Source organism: Hyla sarda, chromosome 12 (genome assembly GCF_029499605.1).
Source record: "Hyla sarda isolate aHylSar1 chromosome 12, aHylSar1.hap1, whole genome shotgun sequence".
In the NCBI taxonomy this organism is placed as follows: Eukaryota; Metazoa; Chordata; class Amphibia; order Anura; family Hylidae; genus Hyla; species Hyla sarda.
In genome coordinates this window covers 9,096,646-9,115,293 of record NC_079200.1, presented here as the reverse complement: position 1 = coordinate 9,115,293, position 18,648 = coordinate 9,096,646, and the positions used below count along the sequence as shown (strand labels likewise).

Genomic DNA, 18,648 nt, shown 5'->3' with positions numbered 1-18,648 from the left:
TCATGGGGGGTGGGGGGGTGTCCCAGTGGACCCCCGCGATCAGACATCTTATTCTCTACCATTTGGATAGTGGATGAGATGTCTATAGGCGGAATGTACCCCTTTAATTACAGCCTTGGAATGTGGAGGGGCTATGGGATTGTCGGGCTGAATTACTCGGTGAGGCAGAAAGCCGCATGACCTTGTGCAGGGCACAGAAGAGATGAGGGTGGGGGGCTGGGGGGGCTGATGATATCTTCCATTTACTGTAAATTTCAGTCTTTTCTCCTACACATGGATGGTGTTTCCTCTCAGTTGACTGTTGTGGTTATGCGGTGCCGTTGTGCTGTGGTGTATAGTGACATCTCTCTGCTCTAATTCATGCTTTTCCTTTCTCTTTACCACCTCTCCCCCCTTCTTTCCTCCCTGGCTCCTATACATGGGTCTCAGGCCTTTAAAGCACAACTGTCATGAACTCCGGGCTATATAACCTACACATGGCCTTTGTACTGTGTGCAGATGGTGTGTACAGCACCGTTTTTACCCCATTTCTGCCCACTTTTATCACCCCAAAAAATGCTTTTGATTGCAGCCACACACAGTCGTATAGGCGTGGCGCGAGGTACGCTATGCCCCGCCGCCGCCACGTCCACCCCTGTACGTCAGCATTGGGACCACTGTGTGATTGACACCCAGGTCCCAGCTCATGCGCCCCTCAGCTCAGCTAACATGCACCGCGACAAATGGTATCCATGTAAATGCTCACTCCCGCCGCCTGCCTCCTCAGTGCGCCTGCGTATTGCTAGAGGCCGAGAGCACACGTCCTCTCTACCTCTAGTAACGGGGACTGTCCTGCGCGTGTTTGCAGGAGAGAAGAAAGAAGCAACACTGTAGGTGGACAGCTCACTCCCTCGTGTTTCCAGCACTAGCGCACGGGATAGCTGGCAGCGTCCCCGGACTGGATCAGTGATATGATAAAGGAATGTCCAGCGCCAAGTGTGGTAAAACGACAGGTACTTTATTGGAGGGTCAGTGGATACAAACTTGCATCAGGCAGAAGCCGACGTGTTTCGGACTGTTACAGGTCCTTAGTCATGCCATGACTAAGGACCTGTAACGGTCTGAAACACGTCGGCTTCTGCATGATGCAAGTTTGTATCCGTTGATCCTACAATAAAGTGCCTGTCGTTTTACCGCACTTTGCGCGAGAGAAGAAAGAAGAAGCAAGAGGATAGCAGGCATGGAGTACAGTACATAAATGATAAAAGGTGCATATCTGAATAAACTTGTTTTTGGCTCACACGTTAGCTGAGGGGCGCATGCGCTGGGACCTGTGTGTTAATCATACAGCGGTCCCAGCGCTGACCTATGGGGAGGTGGGCGTGGCAGCGGCGGGGCATAGCGTGCCTCGCACCACGCCAACCCGACTTTGTGTGGCTGCGATCAAAAGCATTTTTTGGGGTGATAAAAGCCGGCAGAAATAAGGTGAAAACAGTTCTGTATACACCATCTGCACACAGTACAAAGGCCATGTGTAGGTTATTTAGCCCGGAGTTCATGACCGTTGCGCTTTAAATCGTCACAGTCACATGTCGTCTGGTTTAGTTGACTATTGTCTGTTGCCTTTATGTAGATTCGGCAAGTTGGTCTGATATCATTGTTTGTATTTATACTTTTCAGCAATACACACAGATGTAAATGTGTTACCTTTACCAATAGTCACTGCCATTACATTTCCAGTTTGTTAAAGGGGCACTCTGCGAAACACAACTTATCTTCTATCCACTGGATAGGTGATATGTGACGAATCTTCTGTACAGGGTCTTGGCTCTCCCGCTAAATGTGCCATTGAGCAACTTCTCTCTTAAAAAGGTACTCATCCCCTAGACCTCTTATCCCCTAGCCAAAGGATAGGGGATAAGATGTCTGATCATAGGGGTCCTGTCACTGGGGACCCCCGTGATCTCGGCTGCGGCACCCCAGGGCTCGTGGATGATAAGATGTTTGATTGAAGGGGTCCCGCCTCTGGGGACTCCAGCGATCTCCTTGCTGCACCCTGCATTTGTTTACACCGTCGGAGGCTAGTGATGTCACGGCCATGCCCGCTCAATGCAAGTCTATGGGAGGGGGCGTGACGGACGTCACGCCCCCTCCCATAGACTTGCATTGAGCGGGCGTGGCCGTGACATCACTAGCCTCCGACGGTGTAAACAGATGCCGGGTGCAGCAAGGAGATCGCGGGAGTCCCCAGAGGCGGGACCCCTTCGATCAGACATTTTATTCCCTATCCTTTGGATAAAGGGTAAGATATCTAGGGGTGGAATACCCCTTTAAGTGTTCCGGCCCCCACCTTCAGAGGCTAGCTTGTGTGCTGGCCCGCTCGGCAAATCACCAGCTGAGACGTGGTCAGAAATCCCGTCTCTGCCGGTGATTAGCAGAGCGGTCCTCCAAAGGTGGGGGCATTAGCGCTCTGGTGAGGAGTTTTTAAATAGATACGTTCAGGTCAAGACAGGACAGGAGTGAGCACAGAGGAGTTCTAGTCCCGCCCTCACTTCCTGGACCTTGTCTCAGCCTGTGCTTCAGCCGGGACAAAGATGATGCTTCATTAGGACAGGTCTATGTTCTGGATGGTATGGTGACCCCTAGTGGTCTATTTTTATAAGCCATGATTTCCATAAAAAGGAGATAACGTTTTAAGGTTAATGTTCTGCCAAGATGTATAACAACATAAATAGTTCTTGAATTTGACAGGGACCATTTAATAAACAAAACTCCATAATTTTACAATGCTTTCCTTGTCGAAAGAAATGCAGAAATGAAAGCGCTGGTGATGTGACAAATACCAACGATACTGCCATATGTAGTCGATGACTATGCTGGTTTACTTATGAAACCCATAGGGTTCCTATGTAACCCATAGTGGAGAAAACACCCAGAATTGTATTTTCTTCACTGCCTAGAAAAATGCTAAATATATAGATGTTTTTTAAATCATTATTATTATTTATTATTATTATTTTTATATTTTATTTATTTTTTAATTATTATTTATTATTATTGTTGTATTTTATTTTTATGATTTATTATTTTTATATTTTTATTTATTTATTATTATTATTCATTATTATTGTTTTATTTTATTTCATTTTTATTATGATTATTTTATGATTATTTTTATATTTTATTTTATTATGATTATTATTTATTATTATTATTTTATTTTTATTATAATTATTATTTTATTATGATTATTTTATATTTTATTTTATATTTTATTATTATTTATTATTATTGTTTTATTTTATTTTTATTATGATTATTATTTTTTTTTTTTGTCCATAGTCCTATTGCTAATTCACAGAACAGTGTTTCACAGTTATACTATAAAAAAATAATAATAATAATAATTCAGACATGAGTAATAACCATTAAAGTCTATTTTTATCGCTCCCCGGAGACACACCTGGATTTCGAACATTTATTCCTTTTAATACCTTCTATTAATGTGCGCGTCCTTAATTTGCAAGTAGTATTTGGCAGCTGGCTGCTGTTGTTTTTTAATTTACACCAGTGAAACGGCGCCTCTAGTGGTTGAAATTGTGCTTGAAATGATTAGAATGGTTACAGCAGTGAAGTGCAACTGATCTGGGGAGAGATTAGGGTGATTAATGGGAGCTTTAAACGTGTCCTATTTATGGCACATGTTCCAAGTTTTTTTGCTCGTAAACGAAAAGTAGACGTGGCAGCGTGCCCGTGTCTGTGCTGCATTAAGCCTTATGTCGTTTAGGTAGAGTTCCGCCATCGGTTCGGCCTGCAGCGTGAGCTCTTCTTTGTATATATGATAGATTTCCGATTAGGACATGTGGAGTTAATAGAGAGGATGGCAAAGATAAGAAACCCCTCTTGTCCTGAAAACCGGTATCTATGCACTTGTGTTTCTCATTCATTGTGCCTCCAGCTGTTGCAAAACTTCAACTCCCAGCATGCCTTGACCACAACGCCTATGGTATTTTAGATCCGCTTTACGGTGAACAGCGGTGGCTTCCACCACTCAATAGCAGTGAGGAGAGGGGTGGGGAGGGGGGAGTGAGTGAAATAAAAAGGGGTATAAAGTGGGGAATAAAATGGCACGGGTGGATCAGGTGGTTTAAAGGGGTTCTCCGCTGCCCCTGCATTCGGAACATTTAGTTTTGAACCTGGAGCGGGTGGCAGGGGGTTGTGCTGTTAAGCCCCTCGTGACGTCATGCTACGCCCCCTCGATGCAAGTCTATGGACTTGCATTGAGGGGGCGTGGTGTGATGTAACGAGGGGGCGTGGCTGTGACGTCACGACCCCCTGCCGCCAACACCCAGCGTTCTAAACAAACGCTGGGTGCTGCACAGAGATCCCGGGGGTCCCAGCGGCGGGACCCCCGCGATCAGACATCTTATCCCCTATGCTTTGGGTAGAGGATAAGATGTCTAGGGGCGGAGTACCACTTTAAAGGTTCCGGGTGATAAAGAGGGACGGAGGGATTGAAATGGGACAGGATTGAATCTGTGTTTGGGGTGGGAGTGATGTGGCACGGGGGTGATGAAGGGGGGGATTGAAATGGCACATAGGGGTATCAAGAAGGGAAATGTTGTGGCACAGGGTGGGCTGAATAATGTGGCACAAGGGAGGATCAATGGGGGGGAATAAAGTGGCGTAAGGTGGTGATCTAGAGGGTACTGAAGTGGCATGAGGGGAGGGTCAAGGGGGTATAAAATGGCACGGGGTTAATAAAGGGGAGGATGAAATGGTACAGGAGGTGATGGGGGGGGGGTGGGGTGGTGGATGAAATGGTACCAGGGGGTGATGGGGGGGTGGGGTGGTGGATGAAATGGTACAGGAGGTAGCACTGAGTATGTTGTGCAACGTGATACGTACAATTGGCGGTACAGCGAGGGGTGTGTCACCAAGCTACGCACGACTAAAAAGGTGTCACCAACATGAAAAGTTTGGAAAGTTCTGATCTAGAATGAAATCTCTTCTACTGCTGCACATAGTGGGTCTGTAGCATCTTGGATATGGCAGCAAAGTCAATATATAAATGGCCCTTAGAAAAGAAATGGGTAAAGCTGTTCCATGTAAAACCCCCTCAGAAGAAAAGGGGGGGGGGGGGGGATGCTCCCTTTGCCTGTAAAAAAAGATTCAATCTTTAAAGGTGACAAAACTTCTTTACCATACGAACTGTGAATTAATTAAACAGTCTACCTCAGGAACTGCTCACAGCAAAAACAGGTGAGAACTTCAAAGCAGGCTTAGATACATTCCTAGAAGAAAATAACGTTGAAGCACAAGTAGAGCTATAGATTTAGTGTTGATGGTTGCTCACATGCCCTTCCCTTCGTCCACCTTCTTTTCTCCCTTGGCTGAACTTGATGAACATATAGTGTGTGTATTTATTTATTTATTTAATTCATTTTTTATCCATATTAACTATGCACCTATGAACTGGTCTGGTCTTAGATACTTATGTATGAAGGAGAGAAGCTTGGAGAGTCTGCCTTCTCCATATGATCCATATTATGCCTGAAAGGTAAATCAAGGCTTTGCACTGATTTCAGCAGCAGTTTTGGTGCTTTGTGCAGGTAGTTGTTGTTTTGCAATAGCTGGAGGCACAGTGTTCGGAAAACACTAGCATAGTGTGACCCCATCTTGGCTGTGTTGCTTCCGTTTTATTCATTTCTGCTCGCATAGCGTGTTGCAAAGCCTGTGCATCAGTAAACCCTTTTCCCTTCACATACCATTTATAGTAGTGTAATACTCCGGCACAATATACAAATAATACATAAATAATAGACTGTTCAGCACAGTACAGCCGTATGTCATGGCATAGCAGAGAAAAGTAGGTGCTCTCCTGTGATTGCTGAAAGTATACACACAGGGACTTCCTCCCTTCCTTGTCTGGCCAAATGCCCAACTATATATGGATATCACAGTGGGACCAAAATGTTATAATTTACGGGGGGGAAGGTTAGCGTTTCGAATGAGGATAAAAGATAGGGAGAAGTGGTCCTTGGGGGAGGGCTGCTCCAGCAGTTCCCAGGACAGAAGAAAGTGGATGGTATCCGCGGCGCCTTGAGGGTAGGTGGCAATGAAACAAGTGTCCTGATTGATAGACTACTTGTTTATTCAAATATAACAAAACCATAAAAACAGATTTGTTTTTAAAAAGAATAAAACAAACAGAGTAGAAGCAACGCGTTTCGCAGGGTGACCCCCACTTTGTCAGGATGATATCAAATGAGGATAAAAGGGAACTCTAACTGCTGCAAAGATATATTAAGAAATGCATCGGCACTGACCTTTAACTCTATTTAAAGAAATAAAGTCATGTTCACATCTGCGCAGCAGTTATGTCTTCCCTAGCATCGTGTTTTTTTTAAGGGCTTTTAGGGTTTAATTATCTTGATTTTATCATCTCCTTAACGCGTTTCACGTCTCTAGCCTCTACCCCTGCTCTGTAGAAGTAATATGTATGTTGCCTTGCACTAAGTCAGTAGTCCAGCAGTGCAGCTGCCTTCCCCAGCTTATGGGCTCACTTATTGATACATAGCCGCATTACCCCTCTAAATGTGCCAGACGCCAGGACAGGTTAAGTACCAGTTTCCATGTTTCCATAGCAATGAAAAAAAATTGCATCCTAGCGATGAGCAAAGGGGACTTAAGTGCAAGCAGGCAGAATCCGCTTGCACTGGAATAACCTGCAGCTGCTAAGCCTCGACCATCGATACGACAAGCGACAATATGGAAAGTCCTCACTGAACGTCAGCAGGTAGGTTATAGTATAGAGCCGCACCTAATAATCACTGAGGTGCATTCAGTCCTAGCCTTGACCAATGCAGTCGCCTTTTTAACCATTTGTGATACACTGGGTCATTCTATAGAACTCACTGATACCAGTACGTTGCTGTAATCGGAGCCGCCGCTACAACAAGTCATCGCCTGAAGTCTTCCTTCCTGGATCATTCCCCCCATCAGCTGTGATCTGTATAAGGCTGCATTCACATCTCGTTTTTGCAATACGGTTCCCGTATCCGGTTTCAGTGTAAAAAACGTATGGAACCGTATGTATAGACATGTCATTGAAAACCGTATGCCAAACGTAGCATCCGGTTCTGTACGTTTTGCACCATATACGGTTTTAACAGTTTTTTTTTCCCATACACAAAACCGTAGTCTACTACTGTCTTATGTCCGGGTGAAAAAGCGGATACAACCCTTATATGTTTTTTTTTTTTTAAATGGTTGTCACAGTTCTATCCGGTTTGCACAATACGGTTGTGCAGTTTGCACAGGTTGTGCAGTGCACGTCGAAAGTTCTTCCCACAAATAGAACAAAAATAACTTTATTTAATGAAGGACAAACATAAAACCAGATCAGTTTTTTTTTCTTCAAAAAACGTATTAAACTGTATGCAACCGGACATCCGTTTACAAACCGTACAGAAGTATATATGGTTGTATACGGTTCGGTCAGGGTTTTGAGACATACGTTTTTTTTTTACAAAAAACCTGACACAGGAACCATATTGCAAAAACGAGATGTGAATGCAGCCTTACTGGAAGCAAAAAGGAATCACAACAACTCAGCCACGAAAGTGGAGACCACGTAAAGTGTATAAAAGTCGCCAATGGTCTACTGACTCCATTACTGCAGAGAACTTGTGCCTGTCGGGAGCTTCATGGTTGAACAGCTGCATGCCAGCTTTACGTTACCAAACACTGTGCCAAGCGTCAGATGGAGGGGTGGAAAGCCTCCGCCACTGGACTGTGGACTGGTGGAAACACGTTCTCCGCAGCGACTGATCACACTCCTTACCTGGATTCTGATGGACGTGTCTGGTGTCAGGAGAACATTACCTGCCCAACTACACGTGCCAGCTATACAGTTTGGTGGAGGAGGATAATTCTATGGGGTCGGTCAAGGCCCCTAAGTTCCAGTCAAGGGGTATCTTAAAGGGGTACTACGCCTCTAGACATCTTATCCCCTATCCAAAGGATACGGGATAAGATGTCTGATCGCGGGGTCTCGCAGCTGGGACCCCCACGATCGCTTGTTTAGACGTCATGGCCATGCCCCTTGTGACGTGACACCACGCCCCCTCAATGCAAGTTTATGGGAGGGGGCGTGGCGGACACCACGCACCCTCCAATAAACTTACATTGAGGGGGCGTGGCCAAAAGGACACGAGGGGCGTGGCTGGGACGTCATGACCCTCAACGTTTGGAACTAAATGTTGCGAATGCTGTGGTAGTGGAGTACCCCTTTCATGCTTCAGCACACCAAGACCTTTTGGACAACTATATGCTTTGTGAGAACAGCTTGGGCTTGTTCACACTGCGGACATTCAGCCGGTGGAATTGAAAACAATGGGACCCCGCTGCAAGCAGAATTACTCCGGTGGAATGTCCTTAGTGTGAAAGAGCCCTTTGGGTTCAGCCCTTTTCTGTTCCACTATGTCCCAGGCCCCGGTGCTCACAGAAGGATCCATAAAGCATCCATGGAGGCATCCACTGGATCAGCAGAGCTGTCATGGGAAGGCTGCATTGATAACTGATTGGCACCCCACAATTACATTGCTGGGGGTGCTTATTAGGCCACTGAATCACCAAGGATGTAAAAAAAAACTATTTAGGTGACGTAATCGATATTAAAGGGGTACTCCGGTGGAAAACTTTTTTTCATAAAAATCAACTGGTGCCAGAAAGTTAAACAGATTTGTAAATTACTTCTATAAAAAAAAGTCTTAATCCTTCCAGTACTTATAAGCTGCTGAATACTACAGAGGAAATTCTTTTCTTTTTGGAACACAGAGCTCTCTGCTGACATCACGAGCACAGTGCTTTCTGCTGACATCTCTGTCCATTTTAGGAACTGTCCAGAGCAGCATATGTTTTCTATGGGGATTTTCGCCTACTCTGGACAGTTCTTAAAATGGACAGAGATGTCAGCAGAGAGCACTGTGCTCGTGATGTCAGTAGAGAGCTCTGTGTTGCAAAAAGAAAATAATTTCCTCTGTAGTATTCAGCAGCTAATAAGTACTGGAAGGATTAAGATTTTTTAATAGAAGTAATTTACAAATCTGTTTAACTTTCTGGCACCAGTTTATTAAAAAAAAAGTTTTCCACCGGAGTACCCCTTTAAAGGAGTTCTCCACCCACAGAAATCTTATCCCCTAGATGTCTGATCGCAGTGGACCCTCTGCTGTGACCTCTGCGATCTCTGCGCAGCACCCTTGCCACACCCGGCATTCTAAACAATATATTTAGAATGCTGGGTTTGGGCAGTGGCAGATGTGAAGATGTGATGTCACACCACGCCCCCTCCATTTGTGTCAACGGGGGGGGGGGGGGGGGGGGTTCTGTGACAGCTATCACGCCCCCTCCCATAGACATGAATGAAGGGGGTGGGGCATGGTGTCACATCTCCGGCCACACAAAACCAGCATTCTAAACATATTGTTTAGAATGCCGGGTGTGGCAAGGGTGCTGCGCAGAGATCACAGGGGGGGGGGGGAGGGGGGGTTGTCCAAGCATCAGGACCCCTGCGATCGGACATTTTATCTCATATCCTTTGGATAGGGGATAAGATGCCTGTGGTCGGAGTACCCCTTTAACAGTGGCATCTAATCAGTTAAAGGGGTATTCCAGGGATCAAAAAACAAGCCTTTTTTCTTTTAAAGACCTCTCCCTGTTTGTCTCCAGGTTGGTGTGGTTCTGCAGCTCAGTTCCATTAAAGTGAATAGAGCCAAGTTGTAATACCGCACCGAAAGTGGAGACAAGGAGGGCGCTGTCTTTGAAAGAAGAAAAGCCTGTTTTTTTATTCCTGGAGTACCCCTTTATTGTCTATTCACACGTACAGTATTCTGTGCAGATTTGATGCACAGGATTTTCATCTGCAGATTTCAATGTAAACTGAATGACTGATCACCGCTTCAAATCCTGCGCATCAAATCTGCACAGAATACTGAACGTGTGAATAGACCCTTAATGAATAATCTCTGGCTGCAGACAGCAGATTGACCACCCTCATCCGACCCATGTCGTAAATGTTCAGCATGGGTCGAAAAAGGGGTTAATCAAGATCAAGAGATGTAAAGTTGCTTCTTTCTGTTTTAGTTGCATTTCAGCAGTAAAAAAAAAAAGCTTGTAAAAGTGGTCGAAGCCTAAAAAAAAGTTCCTGATTTTTTTTTTTTATGAACTTTTTATGGTACAAAAGTGTTTTCTTCCTTTTTTCTTTATATTTGTACACAGCCCATATAACCCCCATTTTGCATTTAGATAACAAATTAACAATATGAAGAATAAAAAATCAGTGCAAAGGCCTCTTAAAGGGGCACTCCACTGGAAAAATATATATATATTTTTAAATCAACTGATGACAGAAAGTTAAACAGATTAACTTTCTGGCACCAGTTGATAGAAAAAGTATTTTTTTTTAGAGGAGTACCCCTTTAAGAATAGTATGAAGGTGCAGACTGAAACCTGAAGTGTTAATATTATTTTCCTTCTACGATTAACCCTTTCTTGTGCTGCTTCTCGGTTGGTGGTGGAAGACATCAGGGACTGGTTATAGATAGTAACATCTGTACAGATTCCATTGTACGTAAACTGAAAGTAGACGCACTTCTCGGTCTTTGATCGTTGCAAAGGTTTTTTTTTATTATGTTTTTTTTCTTTTTTTTTTTTCAATAGAAATTTGAGTGAGGCCAATAATACAGAATGGGAGGTGTTGAGGAACGATTGTCGGTTTTCTCTGAGCGTCGCCTTTATGTCTTGTGTTTTACCAGGAATCGGTCACAGATTGGGTTTTTGCTGTTTTTTATTTTTATTTCTGTGACCCCTTTGGGTCGTGTTGGATGTTTGGATGTTTTTCATGTTATGTATCAGGTGCTGGGGTTCTGATAAAATAGTGATGTTGTATAAAAAACACAGGGTATAAGTGTCAATTCACGAAGGGTCCGACCGTTGGGACCCCCCCCCCCTGCCATTTCCAGAACAAGGTTTTTCTCTTACAGCTGATCTCTCTGGCACCCACCTTCTGAGAGGTTCTGGTCTTGGCAGTGACGGGCCGCTCAATCACCGGCCGCAGCCATGTCTCTTTTCAGGCGAGTCGCATCAGCGTTTCGGTGTTCCAGACAAAACTGGCATTACTGGATCCTGAACAATTCAATTGACTTGAATGGGATCCATCGAGGAAAGCGCAACGACCGTGTGAACGAGCCCTTAGTTTGCTTCAGTTTAGTTTGCAGTTTTTCTTTTTTTTTTTTTTTGGGCCAATAAGAAATCGTAGCATGCATTAAAGGGGTACTCCGCCCCTAGACATCTTATCCCCTATCCAAAGAATAGGGGATAGGATGTCTGATCGCGGGGACCCTCCGCGATCTCCCTGCTGCACCCGGCGTTCGTTTAGAGCGTCAGGTGCAGTGCCGGCGGCTTGTGACGTCGCGACCATGCCCCGCTCGTGACGCCATGGTCACGCCTCCCCTCAATGCAGGTCTATGGGAGGGGGCGTGACGGATGTCACGCCCCCTCCCATAGACTTGCATTGAGGGGGTGTGGCCATGGCGTCGCAAACCTCCGCCCCACATCGCCAGTCATCTGGCACGGGGCGAAGTTCGCTTCTTGCACCACATGTCTGGGGTGCCGCAGCTGAGATCATCGGTGTCCCCAGACTTTTGGATAGGTGATAAGATGTCTAGGGGTGGAGTACCCCTTTAATTTAATTTTTAATTTTTTTTGTCTATGGTGCCAGTAGGGGGATCAGTTTGCTGTTTTTTTTTTTTTTTTACTTTCCAGTAACATCCGTGTTTGAAGCTGAGCATGCTAGAAGAAGAAAAAACTGATGTAAACTGATCAAAAAACTGAAGCAGACTGATACAAATGGTCTGTTGTTTTTTTTATTTAACTTATCCATTTTAAATATGATCCTTTCTACTACATCAACGGATCATCATGCCTGAATGGATGAGGGTTCCGGAGATCGAGGGGGAATCTCAGCGGTCGGACACCCTGCAATCAACACTCATTCCCCATCCTGGGACTAGTAGGGGGTCCAACCCCTGGACCCCATGTGATCTTCAGAACCAGGCTCATCTCTCCCTGTGCATGGAGTGGTGTCGGCACGCTCTTTATGCATTCTCTATAGGAGCTCCGGTGATGACCCAAGTACATCGCTTGCCTATCTCCAATATTCCCATAGCGAATGCATGAGGCATGTGTTGTTTTTTTCATATTTGACATGGAATATAAGGTGGGATGCAGGAAATAATGAGGGTATGTATGTGTCCCTCTAGATTTATAGCATTTATTTAGTTTTTTGTTTACCAATAGATCAATAATACAAGCGAATATAAGAAATATATATATATATATATATATATATATATATATATTAATATATGTAATATTATTAATGCTTCTTTCTTCTGTTTTCAAGCTTCTTCCCTCTCCCTCCTCCTGCTGCTCAAACCTTCTTCTTTGTAAATTTGCTCATCTTTGCCCTCTGTCTGAAAGAGAAGCAACATAAGTCTATGGAGGGGGGGAGGAGAGAGCTCAAGACAAGCAATACAAGTCTATGGAGGGGGGGAGGGAGCTCAAGACAAGCAATACAAGTCTATGGAGGGAGGGGGAGGGAGCTCAAGACAAGCAATACAAGTCTATGGAGGGGGGGAGGGAGCTCAAGACAAGCAATACAAGTCTATGGAGGGAGGGGGAGGGAGCTCAAGACAAGCAATACAAGTCTATGGAGGGGGAGGAGAGAGCTCAAGACAAGCAATACAAGTCTATGGAGGGAGGGGGAGGGAGCTCAAGACAAGCAATACAAGTCTATGGAGGGGAGGAGAGAGCTCAAGACAAGCAATACAAGTCTATGGAGAGGGAGGAGGGAGCTCAAGACAAGCAATACAAGTCTATGGAGGGGGAGGAGGGAGCTCAAGACAAGCAATACAAGTCTATGGAGGGGGAGGAGGGAGCTCAAGACAAGTAATACAAGTCTATGGAGGGGGAGGGAGCTCAAGACAAGCAATACAAGTCTATGGAGAGGGAGGAGGGAGCTCAAGACAAGCAATACAAGTCTATGAAGTGATAGGAGAGATCTCAAGACAAGCAAAACAAGTCTATGGAGAGGGAGCTCAAAGCAAACAATACAAGTCTATGAAGGAGGAGGAGGGAGCTTAAGGCAAACAATACAAGTCTATTATTCCATTACTCCCATAGTGAATGCATGAGGCATGTGTTGTTTTTTTTTAACTAGAATATAAGGTAGGATGCAGAATCCTCCAGTCAAAATAACATAATGGTTGTATGTATGTGTCCCTACTAGATTTATAGCATTGTTTTAGTTTTTTGTTTATCAATGGATCAATAATACAAGCAGATATAAGAAACATTGTAATTTATAACATTAATGATTGTTTCTTCTGTTTTCAAGCTTCTTCCCTCTCCCTCCTGCTGCTCAAACCTTTTTCTTTGTAAATTTGCTAATTTTTACCCTGTGTTTGCAAGAGAAGCAACATAAGTCTATGGAGGGGGAGGAGAGAGCTCAAGACAAGCAATAAAAGTCTATGGAGGGGGAGGAGGGAGCTCAAGACAAGCAATACAAGTCTATGAAGGGGGAGGAGGGGGCTCAAGACAAGCAATAAAAGTCTATGGAGGGGGAGGAGGGAGCTCCAGACAAGTAATACAAGTCTATGTAAGGGGAGGAGGGCGCTCAAGACAAGCAATACAAGTCTATGGAGGGGGAGGAGGGAGCTCAAGACAAGCAATACAAGTCTATGGAGGGGGAGGAGGGAGCTCAAGACAAGCAATACAAGTCTATGAAGGGGGAGGAGGGAGCTCAAGACAAGCAATACATGTCTATGGAGGGGCAGAGGGAGCTCAGAAGAAGCAATGCAAGTCTAGAGAGGGTGAAGGGGTGAGGCCCGCCCATCAGATCTGAGAGAACTGCAAATTAGAGATGCAGCCTGCAGAGCAGAAAACTGCTAAAAAAATATTATATTCAAGTTATACAGTCATGGCCGTAAATGTTGGCACCCCTGAATTTTTTTCTAGAAAATGAAGTATTCCTCACAGGAAAGGATTGCAGTAACACATGTTTTGCTATACACATGTTTATTCCCTTTGTGTGTATTGGAACTAAACCAAAAAAGGAGGAAAAAAAGCAAATTGGACATAATGTCACCAAACTCCAAAAATGGTCTGGACACAATTATTGGCACCTTTCAAAATTTTGGAAAAATAAGATTGTTTCAAGCATGTGATGCTCCTTTATACTCACCTGGGGCAAGTAACAGGTGTGGGCAATATAAAAATCACACCTGAAAGCAGATAAAAAGGAGAGAAGTTCACTTAGTCTTTGCATTGTGTGTCTGTGTGTGCCACACTAAGCATGGACAACAGAAAGAGGAGAAGAGAACTGTCTGAGGACTTGGGAACCAAAATTGTGGAAAAATATCATCAATCTCAAGGTAACAAGTCCATCTCCAGAGATCTAGATTTGTCTTTGTCCACAGTGCGCAACATTATCAAGAAGTTTACAACCCATGTCAGAAATAGTGCTGCTCCTCATATACGCACACAGGGCGGCGTATCCCGAAAAGTCGCCTGAAATGTCAGCTAGGCTTAACACTAAACTACCCATATTAGGGACTCGCCATAATGCAGATACTTCTGGAGCCTCTTTCTGTAGGAATGCCATCCGATTCCCTCCGCGTCTTTCATTCTTTGCCCTGTTTCTCTTTACCCCCCTCCTGAACTTCACGGGTTGCGCAATAAGAATTCTGACTGAAATTCGCCTTCTGGCAGCAGCTGTGTGATGAAATCGATATGTTAACCTTTCTGTCACCAGAATCCCCTGATCTGTCGTCACTCGTCATTTTTGCATTATCTCCTATTCAGACAGAATTAAAACGATCCATCGCCGGATCCCGGATTCCACCATGATGTTTTCTTTTTATTTGTGTACTGTATAGCGACCGAGAAGCATCTATAGATCAGTGGTGTCCAAACTATGGCCCTCCAGCTGTTGCAAAACTACAACTCCCAGCATGCCCGGACAGCCAAAGGCTGTCCGAGCATGCTGGGAGTTGTAGTTTTGCAACAGCTGTAGGGCCATAGTTTGGACACCACTGATCTAGTTCTGTACTGTTTTGTAAACTTTACTCCACAGCCATCCAAACTATGGCCCTCCAGCTGTTGCAAAACTACAACTCCCAGCATGCCCGGACAGCCTTTGGCTGTCCGGGCATGCTAGGAGTTGAAGTTTTGAAACATCTGGAGGGCCACAGTTTAAAACTACTGCACAAAGGGTTGAGATGAGAAGTAAGCCTTGATTTACCTTTTTATGGGCAGTGTGGATCCTCTGGAGAAGGAAGGCAGGCTTTTGGCTGTCCGGGCTTGCTGGGAGTTGTAGTATTACAACATCTGGAGGGCCATAGTTTGGACACCATTGATCTATACCAGTGGCCTCCAAACTGTGTTCCTACAGATGTCGTCCAACTACAACTCCCGTCCCTTCTACCACTACTCCCATCATATAACAAACTCTGTTCCGTGATGGGAGTAGTAGTTAAATTGCAACTGCAGTCACCACATAGTCCCTAAGTCGGGGGGGTTGGACTACTACTACTCCCATCATGAAAAATTGTCTGTTCCATAATGGGAGTAGTAGTAGTACCGCAGCAATGCAGGAGTCCAGGGCGGCTGTGGAGTAAAGTTTACAAAACAGACAGAGATGTCAGCAGAGAGCACTGTGGTCATGATGTCAGCAGAGAGCTCTGTGTTCCAAAAAGAAAATAATTTCTTCTGTAGTATTCAGCAGCTAATAAGTACTGGAAGGATTAAGATTTTTTAAGAAAAGTAATTTACAAATCTGTTTAACTTTCTGGCACCAATTGATAAAAAAAAAAAAAGTTTTCCACCGGAGTACCCCTTTAAAGAGTACCTGTCATCAAGCCATATTTTCTAAAATAACTTGGATTATATTCCCTAGCTCAGTGTTTCCCAACCAGGGTGACTCCAGCTGTAGCAAAACTACAACTCCCAGCATGCCTGGACAGCCAACTGCTGTCCGGGCATACTGGGAGTTGTAGTTTTGCAACAGCTGGGGACACACTGGTTGGGAAAACACTGCCCTAAGTAGTCCTAACACCCCTCCTGCCATTAAAAAGCCTGTGTATCATACCTTTCCCCTGCTCACATTGTGTGAGCTCCCGAGAAGAGAAAGTGGGCGTTCCCCAGCAGGCACGACATGACTGAAGCCTGTGAGAGCTGTGCCTCCTCATGTCCCGCACGCATCAAATTAAAAACATATAAAAGTTGAGAATTTTAACAGTAAGTAAATAGCAAAGTGTCTTATAATTACATAAGGAACAATATATTAAAATTTTAGTTTGGTGACAGGTCCTCTTTAAACAGTTAAAGGGGTACTCCGGTGGAAAACAATTATTTTTTTTTAATCAACTGGTGCCAGAAAGTTAAACAGATTTGTAAATTGTTTCTATAAAAAAAAAAATCTTATTCCCTCCAGTACTTATTAGCTGCTGTATGTTTCACAGGAAGTTCACTCTGACCACAGTGCTCTCTGCTGACACCTCTGTCCATTTTAGGAACAGAGGTCTGATATGGGAATTTGCTCCTGCTCTGAGCAGTTCCTGACATGGACAGAGGTGTCAGCAGAGAGCACTGTGGTCAGACAGAAAGGAAATTCAAAAAGAAAAGAACTTCCTGTGGAGAAAACAGCAGCTGATAAGTACTGGAAGGATTAAGATTTTTTTGTAGAAGTAATTTACAAATCTGTTTAACATTCTGGCACCAGTTGATATAAAAAAAAATTGTTTTCCACGGGAGTAACCCTTTAAATCGTACACCATGACTGTACCGGAAGTCCCATGAGAGTCTATGGGACTTCCGGTACATCTCTTGATCGTCTTATTCTCAGGATGCGGAGATTGCCCGGGAGTTTTAAACATCGTAAAGCCGGGGCAGGGAAAAAGGACAGGGCAGGCAGTGGGGGGTGGGAGGTTGGCAGGGAGAGGGCAGTACTGCTGCAGAGAAGAGTGCAGGAAGGCTTCAGGAGATTGGGAAAGTTAGGTGGCACACAGTATGTGTTCCACGCAGCTTTTCCATTTTCCTGAAGAGCTCCAGTATGGCTGCATTACCAGACAGATATTCCCTTCAGAAGATAAGGTAAGCTGGGTGGCAGGCAGTACACAGTGCAGGGCTCCCAATCTCTTCAGGAGACTGGGAAAGCTGGGGGGGAGTACTGTGAGCCCTGCACTGTGTACAGTTTGCCACCCAGCTTTCCCAGTCTCAAGAGAATATCTGTTTGGTAAAGCAGCCATATTGGAGATGTATGTTATTTATATATCATTGTTGCTTTTTCTCTCCCGCAAGGTTTAGGTAGGAAGAACGGGCAACGCGTTTTAACCCATCACCCACTGGCTATAATGTACAAGAAAAGACAGTAGCATTGCATATACACTTTCTTTGGAGGACGCGGTAGATTATACTATTCGGACCTCCTAAAGTGTGTGCACGGTTGTCAGAAATAAATTCAAATAAAAAAAGTAAAAATGTTGCCTTATGTATTATGTGTTGCCAGTACTACAAACCACATCACTTCCCTGTAGCTCGTAATTGTCTATAATCCCTATTTTACATGTTTTTGGAAGACGGACAACTCTATAAATCCAACCACATAGAAACAGATGCTGGTAGTCGTTCAAGTTACGTTTCCAGCTATGAACTATGTCTTATTGCAGAACCGGGCGGACTTATTCTTCACGTAGAAATGGGCGACGAGGCTTGTAAGAGTCATGGATGCCATCTTCTGTTGAGGGAAATGTGGTGACTTGGGATGAGGAGTGAACAGGGTTGTTGCAGGGTAGTGTTGCTGGGTATAGGATTAACCCTAAACCATCGTGACGCCAGGGTGCGGGTTTCCTCAATGTATATATCCTACCGCCACCCGTCCCAGGAATGATAGGGAGGGATAAAGGATTGTCCGCAGCCGGAATTGTATTAAACTGGAAATAACTTTACTGCAGCTTTTATGCAGGATGCAATTAACAAATGTCTTTACAAGAGGACCGGGATTTAGGCTCCTCACAGGTTGGCTGGGACCTTGTAGGGAATAAGCTTTGAATCCTGGCTTTACGCTGTTCCACTGAATTTAGGGGTATGTTTTAGGTTCAGTAGTCACGTAGGATTTTAGGATGGAGTTGGAGAAACTCACGGTTTAGTATGCGGCTGAAATTAGTCGGCTTCAGGCCTAATTGGCTTGTAGAATTACACAGAGCTCCGCTCGCTGTCATATCCCGGAGGAAAGAGAGCGATCATTGGCTACAGCGCCCTTATATCTGAAGGGGCAGGTCCAAAGCTTATTGGTTCCCCAAACTTGTCAGTCCTAGTACAAAGGATTGTGTATAAAACGCGTGACCTAATCACATGACCCGAAGGTCCTTAACCTCCAATACAACACAAATATCATTGATCACGTGACCTAAGGTCCTGTACATTACTTACACTACATTATACCGTATTAAATATATACAATTTTAAGAACACTAGGAGGTGACTAGGGGTTACCCCACCAGGAGAGCCCTATCAGCATGAGGAACTCTGACAATGGGGACTTACAAC

General features: G+C 44.5%; 1 protein-coding gene across 2 annotated transcripts in view; it reads left to right on the top strand.

Annotated features, from left to right (window-relative positions):
* LOC130297070 (signal transducer and activator of transcription 5B) overlaps nucleotides 1-18,648 on the top strand; it is a 206,459-nt gene that overhangs the window by 133,120 nt on the left and 54,691 nt on the right. The window lies entirely within an intron of this gene.